Raw genomic sequence first — 27,512 nt, 5'->3', positions numbered from 1 at the left:
CTGTTCTGACCTGCATTCAGCCCACAAGCTGTGGGTTGGACAAGCTTGGTTTAGCACAGTCCACTTGAGTGAGTTGTTCTCAGTGAGTTCATGAGAGATCTGATTGTTAGAAACAGCCTGGGACTGCCCCCTTCTCTCTCTTACTCCCTGTCTGACCATGTGACACACTGGCTCCCCTTCACCTTCTGCCATGATTGTAAGCTTCTTGAGGCCTCACCCAGAGCAGATACCATTGCTTCCTGTGCAGTCTGCAGAACTCTGAACCAAGATAAACCTCTTTTATTAAAATAAATAAATAACCCAGGATTGGGTATGTCTTCATAGCAATACAAAGAGACTAACACAGCCCCTGACAAATTGTGACACATGACCAAAAAGTGTTTTCATAAGGATACCATAAGGAAGTGAATATTTCAGTAGCAGGATATCAGTGTGAATTCTACTACAAGACTGGATAGGGAAAATGTGGTTGATTCATTTTATTGAAAACTATGCAGCAGCTACAGGGGAATAAACAACCAAAATAACCTACAGCAATGTGGGAATGTATGAAGGATGTTATGCTCTGTGAAAAAATTAGAAATAAAATTATATTTATAGCACAATACTCTTTAAGCAAAATGTATACACTCATGTATATACACATACACACACTCAGAATACAACCTTCTTATCTTGTAAGAATTCTTTAAGAGTAAAGAACCTATATCAAACACATTAGCATGCCTGTCTGTGACACGGGATAAGGAATAAAAAAATGAAACAAGTAAAACCAGAGAAACTTGTAGGAAACAATAATGATAATGTCTCATGAAGTAAAGAATGTGATTAATTTTTTGCAACTGTGGTATAAAAACAGATTGGCAAAATCAAATATAATGAGCTTTAGCATAGAGCCTATTGTAGGGCAAAAATCAAATTTAAATACTTAGTTTACATAGTTTGATGCAGGAATGGTCTCCTATGTGAAGTAGTAAGATACACTAAACAATCCATGGGTGTACGGGAAGAAAATACTCAAAATGCTACTTATATTTATTTTTTACTCATTTTTCCAACAGTTTAGTATCTAAATGCCAGGGGAGTCCAGATGTGGTGACTCACACCTGTAATCCCAGTGCTTGGTTGGAGTGGGTGGGGGTCAAGGCAGGAAGAACACTTGAGGCCAAGAGTTCTAGACCAGCCTGGGCAACCTAGTTGGTTTTTGTGTCCACACACAAAAAATTAAAAATTAGCCAAGCATGATGTCGTGCACCTGTAGTTCCATGTACTGGAGAGGTTGAAGCAGGAGGATCACCTGAGGGAGGAGTTTGAGGCTGCAGTGAGCAATGGTTATTCCACTGCACCATAGCTTGGGTGACAGAATGAGACCCTGTCTCTTAAGTGAAAATAAGTAAGTGCGAGGAGAACACATGATCTTTCTAGTTTTCAGTCCCTCTTGCAATTCCCTGTAGATTATTTTGCTTATTCCCAATGTTCCAGCTGTTTCTGCACATTGTAGGCTTGTTCTTCTACCTACTCAAGGCCCCAGATCCAGCAAATGTCCCAGAGATGGGCTCTGTTGCTAATCTGTGATCACCAAGGAAGGGCTTGTTTTTCTCTGAAATTTAGTTCATTGAAACTTTAGGCACACAGTTTTTTGATGGCTTTAAACAAAAAAATAATAATTTTTTAAAGTTCATCCAATATTTTCTCATTATGGCAGGAGCAATTGTCTTTGGTAGCTTTATTTTAATTGGAAGAAGAATTTCTAACATTGGCATTGTAATTAGGTTTTTGGTCTTTGACCCTAGTGGAGCAATTAAATCCACGTATATTTCTTCTCTTATGCATGTATTGAAGGATCAAATGAGAAAATATATGTAGAGTGCACAAAGTGTCTAATGTACACCAGTGATATACAGTTGTTTTATGACTACACACCAAAAACACATAATCAACCAGATTGCTTCCTGAGAACTAGAGCCAGGCTTTTCCGATGATACTTAACTGTCAAATAATTCTATTCGATTTTTCATGGGACTTAGGGTTTGGTCCATGAAGTGCTGCCACAGTATGCAAATCAATTATGTCAATAAATGTGCTAATTTATTCAGCAAACATATTCTTGTAGCAATAGTTACTCAATGAAAGAAGTAACATATTTAATTTCTAGTAGAAGCTACTTCTCTCATTGTGAACTCGTTACAAAGCTTGAATGCTCTAGCTATTTTGAGGAGCATTAATAAGCATTACCTAAAGAAGATGATATATTCCCTAGACAATAAGAACTCTTATTTCTCTTTATCTTCTTTTTGATAAATGCTACAGTCTCTTGGTAGTGAATCCAGATTCTGTGGTGTGGGGAAAAGAAAGAGAGATCAGACTGTTACTGTGTCTATGTAGAAAGAAGTAGACATAAGAGACTCCATTTTGTTCTGTACTAAGAAAAATTCTTCTGCCTTGAGATGCTGTTAATCTGTAACCCTACCCCCAACCCTGTGCTGGCAGAGACATGCACTGTGTTGACTCAAGGTTTAATGGATTTAGGGCTATGCAGGATGTGCTTTGTTAAACAAGTGCTTGAAGGCAGTTTGCTTGTTAAAAGTCATCACCATTCTCTAATCTCAAGTACCCAGGGACACAATACACTACACACTACGGAAGGCTGCAGGGACCTCTGCCTAGGAAAGCCAGGTATTGTCCAAGGTTTCTCCCCAAGTGATAGTCTGAGATATGGCCTTGTTGGAAGAGAAAGACCTGACCATCCCCCAGCCAGACACCCATAAAGGGTCTGTGCTGAGGAGGATTAGTAAAAGAGGAAGGCCTCTTTGCAGTTGAGATAAGAGGAAGGCATCTGTCTCCTGCTCGTCCCTGGGCAATGGAATGTCTCGGTGTAAAACCCGATTGTATGTTCCATCAACTGAGATAAGAAGAAAACCGCCTTAAGGCTGGAGGTGAGACATGCTGGCCGCAATACTGCCCTTTAATGCACCGAGATGTTTATGTATGTGCACCTCAAAGCACAGCACCTTTTCTAACCTTGTTTATGGCACACAGACATTTGTTCACATGTTTTCCTGCTGACCCTCTCCCCACTATTACCCTATTGCCCTGCCACATCCCCCTCTCTGAGATGGTAGAGATAATGATCAATAAATACTGAGGGAACTCAGAGACTGGTGCCAGCGTGGATCCTCCATATGCTGAGTGCCGGTACCCTGGGCCCATGTTTCTTTCTCTATACTTTGTCTCTGTGTCTCTTTATTTTCTCAGTCTCTCATCCCACCCAATGAGAAACACCCACAGGTGTGGAGGGGCAGGTCACCCCTTCATGTGGGATGTACAAAACAATCCTCCACAAATTTAAATTTATGCCTATGATCATGTGTAATGAAATTAGCCCTCAAGAGCCAACTTGAGACCATGTTCAGAATGAAAGCTTCAGAAACCCATGGCAAACACATGAATATAAGACCATTTTAGACACAGTCCCCAGATTACCTCTGAATTCAGTGTGGAAAAAGTGACAAGGAGCAATATTTAGGGCATCTAGGATAGTGCTACCTTCTCATCCCTAACATAAGCAAATTAAAACTTCATACTAATGCTCTGAAGCCTAATAATAACTAGTAAGGTTTATGTCTGTCAAAAAGCCACTGCAGGCTACTGTTAAAACCAGCTACACAACCATCTGGAAGACATTTGCCTCCTTCTGGTTAAAAACAGTCCCATGTCTACTGATGATGTAGTTAAGGCTGTATCAAGATCTTCTATCTCTCAGCAGGGATGTGGTTTCCCAAATGCTAATGTTTGACCAACAAAAGTTTTGCAGCCAGAGTTTGTGCAAGTATTGGTAGATAGAAAATACAAAATCCAACCATTTCTCCTGAATGATTAAACAAAAAAAAAGAATGCAAGAAGCCTGCGTGCATGTGCGTGGGTATATGCATGTGTGTGTGTGTATTCAGGTTTGTTAACTTTATTGTTTAAAATTTAATTTTAAAATTAGATTGGGGAGTAAAATATCATTCTTCCTCTCTCATCATAAAACTTTTGGCTCACGGGATTCTGACATTCCATCATGCTTGGAAAAGTTGGATTTATGAAACCAGTCGCTGGACTGAGCCTGCCTATGCAGCTCTTACATGGGTGCTCCCTATTTTGTGCACAAGCATCCTCAAGAGACCAAAGATAGTGATTAAGAGAGACGGGCTCTGAAGTCTTTTTATTTCAACTTCTTGGAATCACCACCTTGTTAATGAACATCAAAATCTTTTGTGTCATTTATCAGATTAATTACTTTTTCCATAAAAAGAGTGAGTTGAGAGGATAACAAGAAACTCCCTGTCCCTGCTTCATCCTGAAAACAGGAGAATCAATATCTTAGCCCTGTTTTTGAGAGATGAATGGGTAGGTCAACATTGCTTGGCTATTTGTCCTTCCATTTGGGACAGATTACCACTGCACTTTCCCCTCAATCTCTAGAATCATGGCTTATAGAAAACAATTTTGTACAGAATTACTAAATGCACCAAAACTTTATTAGACTTATTATCAAAGAGCATGCTCAGATGTATATATTATAAATAGTAATAAAAATATAAAAACCTAAAAACAATATTATAAATAACAGAGAAAAGCTGTGCACTGTTATGAAAGCCTTTCATATTTAGGGATATCAGGTAAGGTTTCCCTTGGTGGGGAAGATGAAGAGCAAACTAAAATAAGAGTAAGAGCTGGCTGGGTGTGGTGGCTCACGCCTGTAATCCCAGCACTTTGGGAGGCTGAGGCAGGTGAACCACGAGGTCAGGAGATCGAGACCATCCTGGCTAACACCGTGAAACCCTGTCTCTACTAAAAATACAAAAAAAAAAAAAAAAAAAAAAATTAGCCAGGTGAGGTGGCAGGCACCTGTAGTCCCAGCTACTTTGGAGGCTAAGGCAGGAGAATGGCATGAACCCGGGAGGTGGAGCTTGTAGTGAGCCGAGATCGCACCACTGCACTCCAGCCTGGGCAACAGAGCAAGACTCCATCTCAAAAAAAAACAAACAAAACCCAGTAAGAGCTAATTATATAAATCTGGGATGGTAGTGGGAAAAGCATATGAGTAAGAAGACCAAAGTCCAGGAGAAAAGAAGAAACACATCTGAATCATTTATTTCAACAATGTTCGTGCCACAAGAGGGGGGAAAGAGAAAGGAAACAAATTTTGTACTGCTTGAACCCATTTTTGGACTCTTGCTATTTATCCTAGTACTAATGTGAAGTCTTTGGGAGTTTTTAAGCAAAGCAATTTACAATGCAAATTGTATTTACATTTCAAGTAATCATTCCAGATATATCCCAGAACCATTTTTGGAGAGAGAATCAGGGAGAGCACTTTAGAGGTGCTCACCGTAGCCCAGGTGAGAGAGTGATGGGCTGGAATCCATGATGGCAATGAAGATAGAAAGAGAAAAATTCATTCAAGAAATAGAAGGTAAAATCTGACAATACTTGGTGATTTGAAATGGAAATGTGGAGAAGAAAATGTCAAAAATTAATTGAGATGTCAGGTGTAGGTAGAAGTTGACATCATTTGCTGCAAAAAAAAAAAAAAAAAAAAAACACAAGAAGAATATCACTTTCAGTGAAAGAGACATCTAGGTTGCTTAAAGTATGAAATGGGACTTTTCCAATTTCATGCAGGTAAATTAGGAGGGCTCAACCTTGAAGCACAAAAGATGGTGATTATGGTAACACTGGCCTTGAGACCAGGACTTGTATCAGACTCTAGAAAGATCAGTGTGATTTGGAGCAGCTACAGAATGGAATATTTCAGTGAAAAACAAAACAAAACAAAGCATTCACACTTATTCTTGCAGTCTTGTTTTATTTGAAGGAGTAAATAATTGGGCCTTATTCAGAGCTGCAAGTTTTGGTAAGCCCTAAAATGAACAAAAAATTGTATAAAATGGAAGCAATTCACCAATTCTATTCACTTAACATTTACTGATTTTCTTCCAGGTTTAAGTATTATGATAGGCATTGTACAGTAATTACTTTACTGACCATCTTCTCTGGTGTTTGTATTAATACACAAAGAAATCTAACTTTAAAAGTGTAGCATTGCTTTCAGCTGACACCAATCATTACCCATTATCCCAATTCATTAAATCAGATTGTTTCAGCAATAAGTTACATTTTGAAGTTAATGAAATACTTAAAAGGCTGTGATGTTGTAGCTGCAGATGTAGTATGCAAAACATTTGATTCATGTTGTTCAGCACAATTTCATCTTAAAATCTTATCTATAAAACATTTTTACACATCTATTATTCTCTTGCTTTATGTAAAGTTTATGTCATTTATCTCTATCAAATTTACATTACTAGTTTTTCTCAACCATAAAAGACAGTATTAATTTTTACAAACATTAATGATGAACTATATTCACTCATAAGTGTTTATGTCTAAGTTGTCTTAGATTTACTGAACAATTTCTGAGTAACTAATGGCTAGCCTTTTATTATTCTATGATGATAAACATTTTTACAGTATCCAGGCTTCAGACATATTTTTGAAAACTTATTTCTATATGGGTCAAAATTTAAATCATTTGTAATATGTGATCCACTCAAATATATTCTCCAGGATGCGCTATTAAAATGAAATACCGAAGTGGTTCCCCAAGACACCAATTTAAAGTGTATATGTGCAGTGCAGGGTTACTGGACCAAGGCACAGTGTAAACAGCGAAATTTTATTTTTTGTTTTCTTTTTCCTAAGATGTTTCTTATTCCCCATTATATAAAAATGTATATTACAGGCAAAGAAAAATTAACACAAATAGAAGTAAATATAAAGTATATTCACATTAAAATCTGCTTTGCTTTATCTATTAAAGGATGTAACACACTTGTGCTTTTCAGGACCTTGTAACTCCTGGTTCATTGGAAAGCGCAGAAATTCTTCAGAGCCTCAAGAGTTGTGTTTAATGCATTATTTAAATAGTGTCCAACCACTAGTTAGATAGCTTAGCACTCAAATAGCCTTTGAAATCTCTGTAGACTCACCTCAATTGAGGAGTCCTGATAATTTACAGAAGTGTGTAGCGCACTAAGAGGTCCCTGATGGATAATGTCTTTGCCTTTGGAGTGTTCTATGTGTTGATCCACTGGAGTGTGTGTGTGTGTGTGTGTGTGTCTGTGTGTAGGTGGGTGAGTATGGGTGGGTGTGGATTGTGTGTGTGTGTGTATGTGTTTACATTGTGGTATGTGTCTGTTGGGGTGCCGCCATTTGGGATTTGGAAGAGTGAGGACCATAAACTTGTCAACATTCCTGCATGCCTGCTTCATAACAAGTGTACTGAACGTGGCCAAAAGTAACTAAACCAAGTAAACAAATTAGACATTAATTAAATTTAATGCTGGGCAGGAAAGAAGTATTCAAGGCCAGGTAAAATGAAGAAATATAACCAAATGAATGCAATTTTTAGATTGATTTGTAGAATGAGACATGAATATTTTTTAAAATTTGTAGTTTCTAATGAATAACAGCATATAAAATAAGAATCATATGGCTGTCAATGGACTAAAAACTGTACTTAAGATTTGAGCTAGTGAAACAACCATATATGATCTTCTAATTCCACTTTTCTGTCTCAAGAATGACCTGTTAAAATGATTTTTTTTTGAAATTTTACATTCTCATTTTGAAAGAGCTTCACAAAACTTACATGAGAATCTGGATGCTCATAAGAGGTCTGATTTTTTAATGGTATGTTTGTATTTTTGTTATGTACATCAATGTCAAGCATTCGTTTCCTGAGCTGTTCTCTACAACACAATTTAACTTGTAATGGACACTCAGTAAACGGTCGGTTGGATATTCAAATCAACACCTTAGTTCCATCAATTTTCACTTCATATAAAAATGCCTGATCTTCTGTACTCATCAATGAAACAGAGAGAGATGAAGGAGGGAGAGCAGTTGAGACTGAGAGGATGACAAGCAGACCTCATTCTGCAGTGGATTTCCTACACTCTCCACTTCTGAATGCTTGGAAACACTTGCCATGCTCAAAAAATATTGGTATTTCCTAGGCAGCAAATGGGAGTTAAAGAAAGTCCATATTTCTATATTACAATAACTTACACTGTAATACACAGATGGCATACATTTCTAAGCTATTTCAATTCACAGAAAATGTAGATAAATTTAGGTGAGCAAGATGTAAGAGAAGGGTTAGTAATCAAGCTGAGTGTGATTGTGAGATTAAATCTAATATTATGCAATTATTGTATAATTGTATCAGTTGACATATCTGTTGAAACAGAAGGTGGGAGAGTTTTGCATGTGCTTCCGAAATGTACTGGATGATGTTAGGAGAGAGGCGGGTCAACGTGGCTAGGCCAGAAGTGTTTACTAATTGAGGCTTAGGAAAGTTAAGCTCCTAATCAGAGACTGGGAGATAGAGGCGCTAAAGTGTATAACATTTATATTTAATAACATATAATAAAGTCTTAAAATGCCAATTTTAAGTCTTTTCATTTTCTTCTTAAAAACAGAGGTTTTATTGCGTTTGGTCCACAGTCGGTATTTCACATTATCTCATAGCGCAGGGCCCCTGGGTGGAGGGCTCTGTGCAGTACTTGGCGTGGCCTGGGGCCGGGGGAGATAGAGCAGTAGACCTGATCAGGCCCAGAAGGGGAGAAGGAGGGCCGGGGCTCCTTAAGACCTACTGAGGGCCTGGACGCGGTGGCTCACGCCTGTCATCCCAACACTTTGGGAGGACGAAACAGGCGGATGACATGAGGGAAAGAGTTCCTGACCAGCCTGGCCAACATGGTGAAATCCCGTCTCTACTAAAAATAGAAAAAATTAGGCAGGCGTGGTGGCAGGCGTGGTGGTGGGCGCCTGTAGTCCCAGCTACTCTGGAGGCTGAGGCAGGAGAATCGCTTAAGCTGGGAGGCCGAGGTGCAGTGAGGCGAGATTACTCCACTGTGCTTCAGCCTGGGCAACAGAGTGAGACTGCATCTCAAAAAACAAAAACAAAAACAAAAACAAACAAAAAACCCTACTGAGGGCCACGGGGGTGGGGGAGCTAGGATGGAGAGGGGTCAGACTTAATCCTGGCAACTCAGAATTCCACTAACTTGTACGGGTCTCAGTTTCCTCACCGGGCCCCAGCATAGGTCTGAGGGTCTGAGGTCTGTTGGTCTGAGGGTCCTAGGGAAATCCAGCCACTCAGGAGCCTGAGATATTTTAGCATCATGGCTGGGCCCCCTCTCCCAGGCGACTCATTTCCCAGCACCCTCTCCACTGTCTCCGCCCCATTCCTCGGAGAAGAAAAAAATTTTCTTTCTTTTGTTAATACTTCCTGAAACTTTTGCAGGTACAGAAACCACAAACTGATCGGCTGACAAAAAGGGGAAGAGGAGAGGCAACCAGAAACCTTCGCGGACTGGTTCCCTCCATGCCCAGGTCTCTTCTCCCCAGCACAGCTCAGCCCACAGCCTGGAAGTGCCAGCGGGGACCTTCACCCTACACGCATCAGGATACGGCCTTGATCCCTTCCCTCACAGCCCGGTGGCTCAGTCCTGCGAAGGAACCAAAGCAAGGGGAGGTGGGGGAAAAAACCCTGCTGCCTGATCCCACGCTGCCACTCACAGACCCTCGGTTGACTGGCAGCACTGAACAGGTTAAAAAAAAAAAGATGAGAACACAGAAAAACCCAACACCCAGACGGGGAGACCATGTGTGGAGAGAGCGTGCTGGGAGCCTCAGTAGCCGGTCTCCTCCTGGTAGTAAGGGGCCTCCCCTGGCCCTGGGCTGTTGCCGGCGGAGGGAGTCCCGTGGGCCACTGGGCCACCCGGCTAGTACTTGGGTTCGTATATTTGTCGGCCTAGGCCAAAGACCTGGCCGCTGTGATTGGCAACCTGCGTGTAGCCCATCTTCAGGGACATGGAGGAGTTCTCACACTTGTCGATTCCCAACTTGGTGTCATAGATGTGCCGCTGGGTCCCGGGAGCCGTCATGCCCACCTGGCTGGCGCACTTGTTTGTACCCATGTGGATGCTGATGGTCGAGTTGTCCATGGGGGGCAGGATGCGGTTCTTGGGGTGTAGAGATGCCTCTTCGTGCCATATGCGGTCATGCCTGACTGGCTGGCACATTTGTTGGTAATCTGCAGCTGGATGACGCACTGGCTGGCCTTCATGGGCCAGTCGAAGTTCTGCTTCTCTGAGTACTTGTCACGGATGTCCACCCCGCTCTGCAGCCCCTTAGTCTTGGCCTTCCCTGCCAGGGCGAGAAGAGACACCCGCACCTGCATATTGTTCCCACTCTCAAACAGGTCGTTGGCCTCAAATAGGTCCACAGGATCATGCCGTAGCTGACCATGGCCTTGAGGAAGTTGGAGAGGTTTTCTAGCTAGCGCCAGTTCTACACGGAAGCCGTTGATCTTGGGGACTGAGCCCGGCTGCAGTTTGTTCACGAGTGTGCATAAGATAATCCCGTCCTTCAGGCCCTTCTGGAAGTCGGGGCGGATGGAGAGGCCAGTAAATCCCTTGATCCAGCTGCGGAGCTCTGCCTCCTTCTGGGAGTCATATTTGGGCAGAAGCCTGTTCTGGACGTCCGCCAAGAGCCTGTAGGAGGGGCCCTTGTTGAACTGCGTGGAGCTTACGGCTGGAGGGCGCCGCCGCGGGGCGGATCCGACAGGACCAGCGGCTAAGTCTTTTTTCTAGTTCGCAATGTTTTGTTTTCACCACACCATTGTTTTACTACATATTTTATTGTATGTGTATTGTGTTAAATACACATTTTGTGTATTTAAAAATGTGTGGAAAATGTTAGACCATCTCCCTTTTCTCCACCTTCCCTTTTACCCTTTACTGCCATTTACATCCACACATCCACACACACATACATCCACACATCCACACACACATACATCCACACACACACATACTGACCAAAATTAATTTCGATGTACGAATGGGTTATTTGAAGCGAAAAGTCAATCTATATTAGTAAAAGTGTCATGCCAGTATGAATTATATTTATAATCACTTCAAGAAGAAAGAACTTCCGGCCGGGCGCTGTGGCTCACGCCTGTAATCCCAGCACTTTGGGAGGCCGAGGCGGGCTGAGGTCAGGAATTCAAGACCAGTCTGGCCAACATGGTGAAACTTCGTCTCTACTAAAAATACAAAAAAATTAGCTGGGTGTGGTGGCGGGCGCCTGTAATCCCAGCTACTCTGGAGGCTGAAGCAGAGAATTCCTTAAACCCGGGAGGCGGAGGTTGCAGTGAGCCAAGATTGTGCCACTGCACTCTAGCCTGGGCGACAGAGCAAAACTCCGTCTCAAACCAAAAAAAAAAAAAAAAAAAAAAAAAAAAAAAAAAAAGAAAGAACTTCCTTAATTTTTTGAAGAGACTATTCTGTATCCATTTTATAATTTTCTGGCCACTGAAAAAGATATATTAAATCACAGACACAGTGAATGTAGTAAGTGGTATTTTAAAATGTTAAAATGTTAAATCACGCCTGTACTCCCAGCACTTTGGGAGGCTGAGGGGGGAGGATCGCCTGAGGTTGGCAGTTCAAGACCAGCCTGGCCAACATGGTGAAACCCCTTGTCTACTAAAAATACAAAAATTAGCCAGGTATGGTTAATCTGTAATCCCAGCTACTCGGGAGGCTGAGGCAGGAGAATGGCTTGAACCCTGGAGGGGGAGGTTGCAGTGAGCTGAGATCAAGCCACTGCACTCCAGCCTGGACAACACAGTGAGACTGTCTCAAAAATAAAATAAAGTGTTGAATTTTTACAAGTCGTTGTTCCTATTCTAATTTTTGAATGCAACCACAGCCTCTAACAAAACAGCCTCGTTACACTAATTCGCTGATAATGAATTCTTAAGTAAAAGGGGAATTCCATAGAAATATATATGGCTCTTTTATGTTTAAGAAAAGTAAGAGCCTGAAAAACAGATGTGTTCTGTAAAACTGAATTACTTTCTATCCAGTTCCACTGGTTCACAGTGTTTTATCTTTATATTAAAACATATATAAATGATTGATTGATGAATTTTTTTCTTTTAGACACTGCTGCTGAATCCATGGAGAGAAAAAGGATACATTTCCAGAACTATGGTCCCTGTGCTCCAGTTCGCCAGGCGGGCGCGGCGGAGACGGAGACCGAGGAACGCGGCTGGGGCCATGCGGCGCTACCGCGCGTGGTGGCGCTGTGTCTGGCCTGAGGCTTCTGCTCGCTCCTTTACGCCTTCAGCCAGCTCCCCATGTCCCCGGAGGAAGGAGCGGAGGGTGGTGGCGGGAAGCCGCAGGCCGCAGTGGCTTCCTGGCTGGCGGGAGGCGGATGCGGTGCGGTGAGAGGCGCGAGCAGCGCTTGTCCCGCTGCGCATCCCGGCAGGTGGGACAGGTGTAGTCTGAAAATACAGCCTGTTGAGAAAATGCATCTAGGTGAAAGACTGGAAGAAACTATGACCATGTTGAAGTCAGCTATTATTTTCAGGATCAAACCTCTTCAATTCCAGATTTTTGCTGAAGATCAACTACATCATAGCTTTAAAGGAAGGCTTGACAGGGGTCATTTCTACAAATATTTAATTATACAATATACTCCATAACCTTTCCAAGTGAGAATGCAGCAGAGTGGAAAAACTCTTTAAACCATGTGGTTTGCAGAGATTGTCCTTGCCGTTATTCCTGAAAGAAGTTGACTCTCATACTGATAGCCTTTTTAAAAGACCAGCTGATAATATTTGGTCTTTACTAAAGAAATTTAATTCCACACAAATTCTGCAATGGCCCCAGAACACAAGGAATGTCAAATAGGATGGTATAGTCGCTTTGCTAGGCATCCATACTGTGGAAAAGCTGGAGCAAACTCTGGAGTTATGTTGACAACATGACTTGAATGAGAAGGAAGTATTTCAAGAATAATATGACAACTGTGTGACTACAATGAGAAGATATGACATGGCTTAAAATATACAAGTTAAACATTACATGGGCGATCAAGATCTGTTGGATATCCTGTTTTTTCATAATCCAGAAAGCCTTTTTGTCTTTCCGTGTCAATGGAAGTGTCGTCCAGATCATTGTCTATATGGAAGCAGTTGCCAAGAAGCAGAAGAAGGAATCTTTATTTTTCACGGGAACAGAGGTGTTTACCATGATGATAAGCAACCAGCATTTAGAGCTGTTTATGAAGCACTGAGAAATTGTTCTTTTAAGATGACAATGTTTATTCATTAATAAAACCTTTAGAATTGGAACTACAAAAAACAGTGCATACATACCATGGAAAAATTTACTAAATATTTATCAAACAATTAGCAAAATCATAAGAGATCGCTATGTCAGATCACCAAAGGAAAGGTGATTCTTGTTGCCTGCTACATCAAATGGATGAAAAGAACAAAGCATCGGAGGATAAATATGAAGGAACTGTCTTGGGTGAAGCGTTAAGGCAGGAATTATTCATCTACAGAATTTTTTTTTTCCTAAAGAGGTTAAATGAGCAGTATTTTCAGGTAATGAAGAATAAGTTAAAATCTTGGGCTTCAACAAAGAAAAATTTTTGGCCTCTGATGTTGTGTAATGTTACTTACTATCATTCCAGTATTGATGAAAATATTATTGAATGGTTTTAGCCTGCAAACTTCTGTTGACTCATACTCTCAAGAGTGGTGGGGCTGTGAAAATGAAGAAAATGTACCTCAGACACAGTGCAAACACTCAGGCAGTGAGTAGAGCAATAATTTTATGTCAGCACTAACCTCACTTTAAATGTGTGAGAGAAAAGTTTGTCTACAGGAGTAGAAACAGTTCTGTTTCTAAAGAAATGTGATGTAACCAATGTAACCACGGATGATCTATATCTGCCTTTATACGTTTCATCTCTGTTTTAAAATATTTTTACGATAATCATATTTAAAATTGTTTTTAGATTATAAGGAAGCTGCATGTTAAAAATTGAGCTGTATAAGAAAGAGGAAATATAGTGAAAACTTTGGGGTTTTAATCTGTGCGTGTGAGAGAGAGTGAGAAATATAGTGTTTTCATTGTGTATGCATTAAACTGTCTTGCTAAAACTAAGATCTAAGATTGTTAAGTAGATATTTGGGGAACTTTTTTATCACTTTAAATGAAAAATTTCAGCTTTACTGGGCATTCTGGAAGCAAAATATGTTATGCTGATGATAAAGTGAGAACCTTAAGAGTACACTCATTTGATGGCGGAAAATGTGATGGACCAAAATGCAGAAGCTATACACGTCCTGTGAGTAGTAATTTTAGTTAAAATGGAGTAGGAAAATGTGGCGCATTTAAACTTTTCTTCTACCTCATAATGGCTTTGCAAGACACTTGTAAAGAAGCAAATGTCTAGAGCCTTACTTTAAGAAAGTTAAACAACTTTGGTGAATGATTTGGATTAAGATTGTTACATCCAGCTATAGAAATGTGGTTTTAATTGCGTTGATGTGAGTGAGTACCTTCCTTTTTTGAATACCACTTAAAACAATTAACTTTTTAAGTCTTGAAGATGAGAAAAATATTACTTATCTAATATAACTATTTTAATAGTTATCTAATTTATAGTTATCTACTATAACTATACATTCTGAATACTTAGCATGTACTGTGCTGGGGCACATATCTTGTTTTCCCAGCTGCTAAACGATTATCTTCCTTTTCTCCCTGGTATTTTAATGCTCAAGTAGAAAACGGAAAATCATGAAGGAAAAATATCACTTGTGAAAATCGTGGCAGTTAGCTTTATGAAGACACAGTGGCCTCTGTGGGGACATGGGATATGCAGAAAGAGATGGCTAGTACAGTTGTTCTGTCTTCTGCAGTTCAGTCAGGGACATATTGAGAGAGGAAAGTTTAAGCAGGTACATTAGAAATTGATAACCAGCCCAGCATTCTTAGAACAGATGGGTTTAGAGAACACGAGTTGTAGTTCCTTGGCAGAATGCCATGGTGGATATGAGAAACTGTGAACTGTGTTGAAATTGAGCTTGAGCAGAAAATGAGAATACTAAAAATTTGAAGTTCAGAGGGTATGCATTAGATTATTTCTAATGGTCCCCATATATGATCATTGCCCGCCTGACTATATAAGACTCCTGTTGGGAGCTTGAGAATAGATTGCTGAGCTTAGCCCTTTGGAGACTCTGGTATGCTGTGTCTGGGATGGAGTCTGCAAAAAAAAAAAAATTTAAAGAAGAGACTTAGAAATTATACAAAACTAGAATAGTGCTTTGGTACTATCAGATTACTTGGGGGGCTATTCCCACTTCGATTCTTCATATAGAGGATGTGAACCGAGAAACATGCAGATAAATCAGTCAATGCCAACTGCTGGGGGAAACGTCCATAGTCTGCAGGTTCCCACAGAAAGGATAGCACTTCCATCCTCTCCCATGAGGGAAAAATAAAGGAGAAAAGCTTTCGGCCTCTCACCATAAGCTCATTCAGTCCTCCTCTTGGGAAGAGAAATGACTTAACTGAGGAATGTGCTTGAAAGTAGCTGTACTGGTGAAACTCAGCCTCTGTGGGTTTCTCTCTCTTTCAGAGTCAGCTCTCTTCAGGATGCGCATTTATTTCTCCCTTTGGAGGAGGCCTCAGTCCACCTCAGCCAAGGACTGAAAGGCACATCTGGCTAATTCAAGACTGGGGTATTGGGAGGTCCCCTTGGCCCCAGATCTATGATATGTTCTCGAGTCCTGAGACCTGCTGACTCTCGTGTCTCATTTCTCAGTTGGGTCATATCTTGGGGTTATTTGTGTTCCCAGCTCTAACAGGAAGGTTCCTAAGCACTCATTTCTTCTTAACCAATTTCTGAAGGTAAAATGTTGGTGAAGAGTGCTCTTTTCTTCCTGCTACCATTAATTGGTGTTTATTTTGTGTCAGGCACTGTTGAGTATTTTACATTTCTTATCTAGTTTGATCTTTACAGCAACTTTATATGACAGACATTGTTCCCCCATTTTTCAGGCTAGAAATCTGAGGCCCAGTGTCCCACAATGGCTGTGTGGTGACACTAGGCTTTGAGCACAGATGGTTGACTTCCAAAGCCTATGTTCCTAACCATTATGCCACTCTGTGTTGTGACAGCGCCAAACATACTTTCATTCATATATATCTTTTAACTGATCATGTTCTTGTGTGATTTCTTTCAGAAAGGCTTTTACATCAAATATTGATAATGATAATAATAATGAACACATGTTGAGCACTTACCATGTCTCAAGCACTGCTCTAGAGCTTCCCATGAAAGAACCCCTCTAATCTTCAGAACAACCCTGTGAGGTAGGTGCTACTATTACTCTGTTTTCACAAGTAAAGAAACTAAGCACAGCAGATCCACAGTCATTCTGTAGGATGCTGTGTAGAATGGCTCCTGGGACACTGGGAAAGCTCTTTTGCACCTCAGTATCTTCTTTACTGGTTCATTAATGTCTGATATTTCTGCATGAGAAAGCACAACATAGGCAGAAAGCTTAATATGTATATACACACACTGAGAGATAAGGCATTGACATAACATCTCATTATAGGTATTAGAAATGCAGTCTCAAGAGCAGGTTCTCGTGGGGTGACAGGCAGGGTATTCTAGGGGAAGGAATATCCCAAGAAAGGTGGCATTACAAAGGAAGAGGAGAAAGAAAGATGTAAATGAGGAGACACTGATTTTCTTACATTGCAAAGTTTTCCAAGGCTGGCCCCTTTTCTATTACATTCTTACCCAGTAACTCATACTTTCCCTAGAGCTCTTGCAAGAAAGAACTATTGAGAAAGTAGCCCATCTGAAAGTATATTTCTTGCTGTTTGTCTGCTTCCAGAACTGGCTGAAGTTTACTTTTTGGTTCTCCAGAGACCTAGCTTCTTCCAATGTGGTCTATTTAATCTCCTGTCATGTGGGAAGTTATATTCAAAATCTCCATGATCCTCTGTCCATAGTAAGTTATGCATGTAGTGAGAAGTACATGCCAGAAGGTCTTGAGATTATATCTGCAATGTGTTGCTGCTGGCTGTTGATCAAGATAGGCTGGGAGAAAAACATTATTTTCAGGTGTGAAAAACTGTCACCTTTATCAAATAATTCTTCTTGCATATTTCCCAAGATGTTGTAGCCTATTTAAACTCGGGAGGTTAATTTTGTAGCATTCATTATGACTGAAAATGTAGTTCACACAATCATGATGCTCTCTTTATTAGGTGTTACTGTTAAACAATATTAAAATACACACAATGTGGCTGGTCTTTTGTAAGCTACATGGCATGTTTACTTCTTTGCCAGGTTTCTTAATTGCATTTCTTCATCTTTCTGAATACCAGTGTCACTGTCACCCACAATATTTGCTGTTTTGAGCACATGGTTTACATTTTATTTTGCCCCATAATAGAATATGATGGGGACATCTTATCTGAGTGTTTCATAGTATGCTGTAGTTAGAATTCTTGGCTGTTGGTTTCCCAGAGTCCCAGCTCCTGCCACTGCATCCTGCCTTTATAAATGCAGAATAATGGCTCTAAAAAAAATTCACCTAAGAATCTCATGATAGTGGAGAAGGAGGACCATGGAAATGCTAAAGCCTCCCACTCGGCTTCTGTAAATCATGCAGAGGATCAGGAAAATGATTGAAAGTAACGTATCCCAAACAAAGAAGTCAGCTGTACAATTCAAGACCTGTGTCTGGCTGTAAAAAAAACAAAAAACAAACAAAAAACACAAACAAACAAAAAAATGGAAAGAATAACTTTGCTACTCATCTTGTTCAAAAAACTGGAGCAGAATGAGTATCTAGACTCAGTTTCAGAATAAATGTTAAATACTGATAGGGGCACATTCAAGATCTTTAGGATTTTTTGGGGGGAGGAGAGGGGAACATAAAAAAGCAATAATAAAGATAAATCTGAATGCAGGAAAAATACACATAATCCATGAATCTAACACCTGTTTTCGCATGTTTATCATCTTTGTCCCTATGTAGATCTATGTTTTCTTTCATAGTTGCAGTCATAGAATATATTCTATTCTCTAAGCTTTTATCCTTCAACATTATAGGAGAATGTTGTTCCATGTTACCACATAGCCAACTGTTTCAAAACTTGTCTAGTAAATTCTGTGCTGTTGTTTTCACAGGGAGAAACATGCACATGTATATTACTTGGTTTTTTTTTTTCTGTTGAATCATACTCTTGGAATAAATTTTTTTCAGTGAGGTTTTTGGTTCCAAAAAGTATAAACATTTTGGTGATCTTTAGTAAGTTGTATTGCTTTCCAAAGAAGTGATAGGAATTATACTTGCCACCCCAACAGTGAAAGAATTGTAATTTAATTTCAATGTAACAGAGGATGCTACTCTTGCTATTATATTTTCTATTATAATGAAAACCTTTAAAGATTTAAACCAAGCTGGATTGTCTTTCAGGAGCTGCTGTTAAATGAACACCTTGATATCTTCGTTCTTGGAGAGAAATGAGCCAAGGAGGAAGACCATCTAAAAAAAACCACTAGACAATTTGTGCTCACTGGAGTGGTCTCTGCTGGGCAAAAGGTCTTTAGAATGACTCGTGGATTTTCTGGCAAGTGGCAAACCACACAAGTGCTATGTCAGGCCAGGAAGACAGGTGCAGCCCTGTCAGTGTCAAAGAAGAACACTGGTAGTAGAAGAGCTAAGAGTGAATGAAAATTGAATTATCTTTATTTCTAGGACTTGTCTATTGAGAAATAACAGTGCTGGCAACCATTTACTACCAACAAGAGGCAGTTCCAAGAGAAGAATATAAAATATGCTCTGCTCAATCCCACGAAACTCAGAGTGTCTCACAATGGCCAATTTCTTATTTTTACCCTGTCCAGAGACAAGGAAGGATGCATCAGGGAGCTGCTAGCCTCTGCGATGAATAACTTGAGTCAAGCTGCAACATGTGAAAGAATTCAGCTGATCAGGATTTATAACACTAGCTGGATTTTTTGCTTTCTTTGGGATTCATGAAGCGTGGTGTTGTAAGATACCACAGGAGTCCCAGAGTAAAGTTACATACCTATTTCTCTTCCTTATTTTTATTTTTTTGGCATGTTCATACTATTTTATTACCAACATCGTTGGCATCCCCGAGTATGAGAGTTCAGAAGAAACTTAGAGGCTATTGTCTGATTCAATCCTTGCAGCTTACAAAAAGAAATGTGGGGAGCAGTCACTGTGTGACTAGCCTGAGGTCACTCAGGAAGTTAGAGGCAGAACTGCAGCCAGGGTCACCTCTCTTTACTGCTACTAGTGTGCTCTTTCTACTGCACCCTGATCATAAAACATCTCCCAACCCAGGAACAAGGTCTACCGCATAGGTGGTCACAGCACCGTGATCACTCTCTCAGTCATCTGTACTCCTCCTTTGCTTTGACCAAAGACACAGGAAGGGACCTTTTGCCCCACATAAAACACCTCTCAGAGGCTTGGCAACAACAACAGATAATAGCATTGACCTAAGACCAACATTTCAACCATGGTGTCAAAACAATATTTTATTTCAGCAAAGAAAAACTATGTCACAAGTGGATTATTATTACTAATAATCAGACTAGTGGTACTTGCGGATGACTTGGTTTCATACTCACACTTGGACAACTATGCACACTGAGTATAACTGACCTTATGAGAACATCATTCTCACTAAGATTATGATGTGCTTTCTCACGTGGGAACTGTACATAATATTGCGTGTACCCTTGGGAGGATGTCCTGCCTGTGATGTTGTCTTTCAGGGGAAGAAGAATGGTTGAGAACTGAGGGTATATTAAACATTTACTCCTCCAGATTTTTCAAGATTTCTGTTAAGCCAGATCAGAAGAAAGCCATCTATTTGGATTGCATCACTCTAACCTGGTAAGTCGAATTGTCTACACAGAATTATAATTTCACGATATGTCCAGATTACTTACCGAGAGCCAATTTGAGACACCAACAGGACTAGTAAAACATCTTTGCACTGTGGGTAGCGTTGCTATCAAAGACCTTATACATTATGTCATTCAAGAACCTTTATATTAAGATCCTTATGGAAAATCCTTCCCAAAGTTTAACCCTATGATAAAGGGTTTTTTTCTCCTGGTAACATAGTGGGTAATTGGGAACTGTTTAACCCAATGCATTGATTTCATTGATTGTTTTGGTTGCCGAGAAGTATGGATGCTCAGAATAGGTTTTCTTGTTTTCAACTGCTAATTCCTTTATTTAAATTGTAATAAATGTTTCCCTTTACTTCTTTCCTTTTTCTTTTTAAGAAATTTAATGTATTTCATAATAAATTATAAATTATCAATAGATCAATTAGCATAGAATAGTTTGGAATAATGCTTAGAGATCTCCCATTGAAAAAGACCCCAGTACCATAGGGTTCACAGTTGAGTGTTAACTGAACTTGAACAAATTCTGATTTTATTTAAAATGATCAAAGCCTAGAAAAAAAACTCCTGCAGATCATATGGGGCACATAATAACTAAAAAAAAAAGAAACAAAGAGGGGTGGCTTTCTTCAATTAATTTTATAGTGTAATATCAAAGCTTAATAGTTAATATATTTCATCTAATGTAGAATGTCAATGTTTAGAAATCAGACATTATTTCATGTACCATTAGAGATATACTGCCAATTAAACTGTGACTTCCTTACCAAAAGCAAAAAAAGGAATTTTAAAGATATTAAAACATGTAAAGAAGAATATAGGCACTATACTCCCAACCCCTTCAATTAACATGTTAATATTTTATTGCATTGGTTTTCAGTAATTACTTTTAATAAAATAAAGCATTATTAGCTAATGTTCCACCCCTACCACTCCAATCTCATTCTCCTTCTAGGTCCCCCAGGCCCAATTGCTAAAATAAATTTGTTGTACACTTTAAAGTCAATTTTCTATACGTTTGCACATAAATATGTGCATTCGTAGAAAGTATTTTTGTGCTGAGAAGGTAGAATAAGCCCTTCAAAGTTGTTGATGTTCAGATTCCAGTTGGCAAAAGTCTTACACATGTGGCATTAAATATTTTCAGTATTAAACATGCACATTCCACAAGTTCAGCAGTTCTGTAATATACATCCAGAGTCTGCCCTGAGGGTTGCTTACAACCTTAGTATAAACTCTCACTCACCCCTTTTAGAGAATAAAACTTACACCTATGTAATGACCAGTCCAGGTACAAGGGTGTCCTCTAAGAACATTCATTCATGTATTCAAAAAATCTTTATTGAGCACCTGCACATTTCATGCCAGGGAGGTGACCTATGTTCTCCCTACACAACAGGAGAAAGAGTGGTGGCATCGGCAGGAAAGTGCAGTGGAAAGGAGGCGCTGACTTTGGCAGGAAAAAGAACGATATTACTTTGAATTTATCAACTCTGACGTAACATCCTGATAAAAAGTGCCATATCCAAATCACGTTGAAGATTCTCAAAGGACAGTACCAAAGTTGAATAAAAACACAGTGCCTCAAATGGGAAGTAGTATAGAAAGGCCTGAGGCTGGGGTATGGAGGCACACGCTGTGCAGAGAACGAGGGAAGAGAAGAGTGAACAACTGCTCGGGGTGGGGTTGCATTGATGGCGAGAGATGGGTGTAACATGCATTTATGAGGACAGACATGATCAGGTTTAACGAAAAAGAATTTTTTCTTTTTCCAGCAGTCCCACTATGGGGCATTTATCTACAGGAAAGGAAATCAGCATATTTAGGAGATACCTGCACCCTCATGTTTATAGCAGCCACTATTCACAGTAGCCAAGATTAGAATCAACCTAAATGTCCAAAAACATAACAGATTAAAAATGTAGTATCTATTCACAGTGGAGTACTATTTAGCCGTAAAAATAATGAAATCCTGTCCTTGGCAACATGGATCAGCCTGGAACACTATATTAAGTGAAATAACCTAGGCACAGAATTATAAATCTTGCATGTTCTCACTCATATGTGGGAGCTAAAAAAAAATGAACTGAACTCATGGAAGTGGAGAGTAGAATTCTGGTTATTACAGGCTGGGGAGAGCAACAGGGAGGAGAGGACAGGGAGAGGTTGGTTAACAAATACAAACTTACAGCTAGATAGGAGGAATGAGCACACCTATGACACCTAGCTGGGAATCGACAAGTGTGACAACTCCTCCACGTCCCTGAAGATGGGATACACGCAGGGCGCTCATCAGAGCGGCCAGGACTTTGGCCTGGGCCCGCAGATATACGACCCCAAGTACTACTGGGCAGGCCCAGTGGCCCACGGTGCTCCCTCGGGCTCCGGCGACTGCCCGGGGCCAGGGGAGGCCCCTGAATATCTCCCTTACTACCAGGAGGAGACCGGCTACTGAGGCTCCCAGCACGCTCTCTCCACACATGATCTCCCCTCTGGGTGTTTGGGTTTTTCTGTGTTTTCATCTTTTTTTTTAACCTGTTCAGTGCTGCCAGTCAACCGAGGGTCTGTGAGTGGCAGCGTGGGATCAGGCAGCAGGGATTTTTCCCCCACCTCCCCTTGCTTTGGTTCCTTCTCAGGACTGAGCCACCGGGCTGTGGGGGAAGGGATCAAGGCCGTATCCTGATGCGTGTAGGGTGAAGGTCCCCGCTGGCACTTCCAGGCTGTGGGCTGAGCTGTGCTGGAGAGAAGAGACCTGGACATGGAGGGAACAGGTCCCTGAAGGTTTCTGGTTGCCTCTCCTCTTACCCTTTTCTCAGCCTATCAGTAAGTGGTTTCTGTACCCGCAAAAGTTTCAGGAAGTATTAACAAAATAAAAAAAAAATTTTTTTCCCCGAGGAATGGGGCGGGGACAGTGGAGAGGGTGCTAGGAAATGAGTCCCTTGGGAGAGGGGGCCCAGCCACGATGCTAAAATATCTCAGGCTCCTGAGTGGCTGGATTTCCCTAGGACCCTCAGACCAACAGACCTCAGACCTACGCTGGGACCCCGTGAGGAAACTTAGGCCCGTACAAGGTAGTGGAATTTTGAGTTGTCAGGGTTAAGCCTGACCCATCTCCATCCTAGCTCCCCCACCTCCGTGGCCCTCAGTAGGGTTTTTTGTTTGTTTTTGTTTTTTTTGAGATGTAGTCTCACTCTGTCGCCCAGGCTGAAGCGCACTGGAGTAATCTCGCCTCACTGCACCTCGGCCTACTGGGCTCAAGCGATTCTCCTGCTTCAGCCTCCAGAATAGCTGGGACTACAGGCGCCCACCACCACCACGCCTGCCTAATTTTTTGTATTTTTAGTAGAGACGGGATTTCACTATGTTGGCCAGGCTGGTCAGGAACTCTTGCCCTCATGTGATCTGCCTGTTTCGTCCTCCCAAAGTGTTGGGATGTCAGGCGTGAGTCACCGCGCCCAGCCCCTCAGTAGGTCTTAAGGAGCCCCGGCCCTCCTTCTCCCCTTCTGGGCCTGACCAGGTCTACTGCTCTATCTCCCCCGGCCCCAGGCCACGCCAAGTACTGCACAGAGCCCTCCCGCCAGGGCCCTGTGCTATGAGGTAATGTGAAATACCGACTGTGGACCAAACGCAATAAAACCTCTGTTTTTAAGAAGAAAATGAAAAGACTTAAAACTGGCATTTTAAGACTTTACTACATATTATTAAATATATATTAAATATAAATGTTATACAATTTAGCGCCTTATCTCCCAGTCTCTGGTTAGGAACTTAACTTTCCTAAGCCTCAATTAGTAAACACTTCTGGCCTAGCCACGTTGACCCGCCTCTCTCCTAACATCATCCAGTACATTTCGGAAGCGCATGCAAAACTCTCCCACCTTCTGTTTCAACAGATATGTCAACTGATACAATTATACAATAATTTCATAATATTAGATTTAATCTCACAATCACACTCAGCTTGATTACTAACCCTTCTCCTACACCGTGCTCACCTAAATTTATCTACATTTTCTATGAATTGAAATAGCTTAGAAATGTATGTTGTCTGTGTATTATAGTGTAAGTTATTGTAATATAGAAATATGGACTTTCTTTAACTCCCATTTGCTGCCTAGGAAATACCAATATTTTTTGAGCATGGCAAGTGTTCCCAAGCATTCAGAAGTGGAGAGTGTAGGAAATCCACTGCAGAATGAGGTCTGCTTGTCATCCTCTCAGTCTCAACTGCTCTCCCTCCTTCATCTCTCTCTGTTTCATTGATGAGTACAGAAGATCAGGCATTTTTATATGAAGTGAAAATTGATGGAACTAAGGTGTTGATTTGAATATCCAACCGACCATTTATTGAGTGTCCATTACAAGTTAAATTGTGTTGTAGAGAACAGCTCAGGAAACGAATGCTTGACATTGATGTACATAACAAAAATACAAACATACCATTAAAAAATCAGACCTCTTATGAGCATCCAGATTCTCATGTAAGTTTTGTGAAGCTCTTTCAAAATGAGAATGTAAAATTTCAAAAAAAACATCATTTTCACAAGTCATTCTTGAGACAGGAAAGTGGAAATAGAAGTTCATATATGGTTGTTTCACTAGCTCAAATCTTATGTACAGTTTTTAATCAATTGACACCCATATAATTCTTAGTTTTATATACTGATAGTCATTAGAAATTACAAATTTTAAAAAATATTCATGTCTCATTCTACAAATCAATCTAAAAATTGCATTCATTTGGTTATATTTCTTCATTTTACCTGGCCTTGAATACTTCTTTCCTGCCCAGGATTAAATTTAATTAATGTCTAATTTGTTTACTTGGTTTAGTTATTTTGGCCATGTTCAGTACACTTGTTATGAAGCAGGCATGCAGGAATGTTGACAAGTTTATGATCCTCACTCTTCCAAATCCCTAATGGCGGCACCCCAACAGACACATACCACAATGTAAACACATACACACACACACAATCACGCGCACCCATACTCACCCACGTACACACAGACACACACACACACTCCAGTGGATCAACACATAAAACACTCCACAGGCAGACATCGTACAGCAGGGATCTCTTAGTGCACTGCACACTTCTGTAAATTATCAGGACTCTTGAATTGAGGTGAGTCTACAGAGATTTCAAAAGCTATTTGAGTGCTAAGCTATCTAACTAGTGGTTGGACACTATTTAAATAATGCATTAAACACAACTCTTGAGGCTCTGAACAATTTCTGTGCTTTCTAATGAACCAGGAGTTACAAGGTCCTGAAAGCCACAACTGTGTTACATCCTTTAATAGATAAAGCAAAGCTGATTTTAATGTGAATATACTTTATAGTTATTTCTATTCCTGTTAATTTTTGTTTGCTTGTAATACACATTTTTATGTAACTGGGAGTAAGGAACATCTTAGGAAAAAGAAAACAAAAAATAAAATTTCGCTGTTTACACTGTGCCTTGGTCCAGTAACCCTGCACTGCACATATACACTTTAAATTGGTGTCTTGGGGAACCACTTTGGTATTTCTTTTTTTTCTTTTATGTTGTAAACCTTTCTTGTAAAAATAAACAAAAAAACCAAAAAAAAGACAAACACATTAGACTATGTCAACATGAGGTCAGGATAATCAATATTACTGTCTGAACCTCCACATCTTGTCCCACTGAAAAGGCTTCAGAGGTAATTACACTCATGGAGTTGTTATTTCCTATGGTAATGATGCTTCTTTCTGTAATACTTCCTGAAAGATTTGCTTGAGGCTATTGCACAGATTTAACTTTTTTTCCATAAGTAGAAGGGGTAATTCTAATGATAAAAATTGTAGTATATAAAACACATAAACCAGTAACAGAGTTTATCATTATCTAATACTATGTACTGCACACAATTGCATGTGTATTTTAGTATCACTGAAAGAAGAGCAAATTTGTTTACACCATCATCACCACAAACACTAGCAATACATTTTTCTACAATGTTGGGTGGCTTACAATATCACTGGATGATAGAAATTTTTCAGGGCCATTAGAATCTTATGAAGCCAACATCATACATATATGGTCTGTCATTGACCAAAACATAATTATGTGGCACATGAGTGTATATATCAGATACATCAATCAATATATTCAACATTTCTCCCCTGCTTATCCTAATGATAAAGATGATATAAAATATAATTTAAAAAATATAAGAAGAAATGCTGTAATGGTCTCTATATTAAAAACTAGAGTTAAATTGTTTAAAAAATTATAAGTAGATGCTAAATACACAGATTGAAATACATTAAATACATTAAGAATGTTTGTTCTGTTTCTTATATATTGCTGGTTTTCTGCCATTGAAAGTTTAATTTAGACCTCCTTATTTCATGTAATCACGCCAATAATTTGTCTTACAAACAATTAACAGAAGTTAACACTATATAACATAGTTGTATATAGTCTTACTCTTACAATGGGATACTTTCCTTTTCATGAGGGAAACAGTAAGCTATAAAGTTTACACAATCTGAGATGTAGATAAAGATTGACGTGCAAGATTGCTTCTAGATATATCACTTTATAATGGTAACATAAAAAAAGGAAAGTAATGTGTAAAATATCTTCTAATGCAACCCTTTCCACTCTTCCTGACTCTCATTGGCCTTTTTTTTTTTTTTGACTTCTCACGAATACATTAGGAGGCTCCCTCACCCTCTGGCTTCAGGTTAGGTTCAGCCTGTGGAGAACCCTGTAAGAAGGCAGAAAGGAAGAGGAGAAAAGGGTCACGGTGTTTATTCTGTTGGTCTCTTCCCCATGAGGCTGTCTTCCCTACATGTGTCTCTTTACAGAAGGTCACTTTTGTTCTCCAGGTGGTCTGATCTTCTACTCCTTCTTTTTCCAGGTTTTGTTTTTATCCTCACTGAACGCCAGTTCCAGATTTATTGCTTACAATTCTTTCATGCTCCTTCCTTTGTATGGAAGCATTCCTCAAATTATTCTTAGTTGTATTTACCAACTGTTTTCTGTTGAAATTCTGACTAATCCAGAATATAAAACTTTTTAGAGTCCAGTCATTCTTTGCCATGTTCTGTTTCCCCCCATCTCTGTGGCTATGAAAACATGTATCAAATATTTTACCTGACTCGCAGGAAGGGGAAGTCCCACTGCTTTGCCTGTTTTGGATAGGTAGCATCAGTTAAACTAAACCTTTCATAAACTACTGATACATCAGTGGTTTCTTGTTACATAGAATGAACAGTATTCACCAGAATAATATCCTGACTAGCAAACACATCAATTGCCACTCGATGTTGTAAGTGTTATGAGTAAAATAAAAACTGGATAAAGATTTTGCCCTCAGGATGTTTATGTTCTCCTATGTGAGAAAGATAATTAAAAATACAAAATATAATATCAATTTTTGAATCATAAGTGTTACGCAGAAAGTGAATTAGGGTAAATTTCCATGCTTGTAGTTTTGCTTATGGTTTACTATTTGTATTCATTTTCTAGGACTGTCATACAAAATACCACAAACTGGGTAGCTTAAAACATCAAAAGCTTATTCTCTCAGTTTTGGAGGTCAGAAATTCAAAATCAAGATGTTAGCAATAC

At 39.9% G+C, this 27,512-nt stretch overlaps 2 pseudogenes; one reads left to right on the top strand and one right to left on the bottom strand.

Annotated features, from left to right (window-relative positions):
- Positions 1–13,502, top strand: part of LOC107972974 (glucoside xylosyltransferase 1-like) — a 64,209-nt pseudogene extending 50,707 nt beyond the window's left edge.
- Positions 9,689–10,863, bottom strand: LOC473241 (calponin-2-like; annotated as a pseudogene).
- Positions 13,503–27,512: the final 14,010 nt, after the last annotated feature.

Source organism: Pan troglodytes, chromosome 11 (genome assembly GCF_028858775.2).
Source record: "Pan troglodytes isolate AG18354 chromosome 11, NHGRI_mPanTro3-v2.0_pri, whole genome shotgun sequence".
Lineage (NCBI taxonomy): Eukaryota > Metazoa > Chordata > Mammalia > Primates > Hominidae > Pan > Pan troglodytes.
Note: the sequence above shows the minus strand (reverse complement) of the source record. Positions and strands in the feature narration are given on the sequence as shown.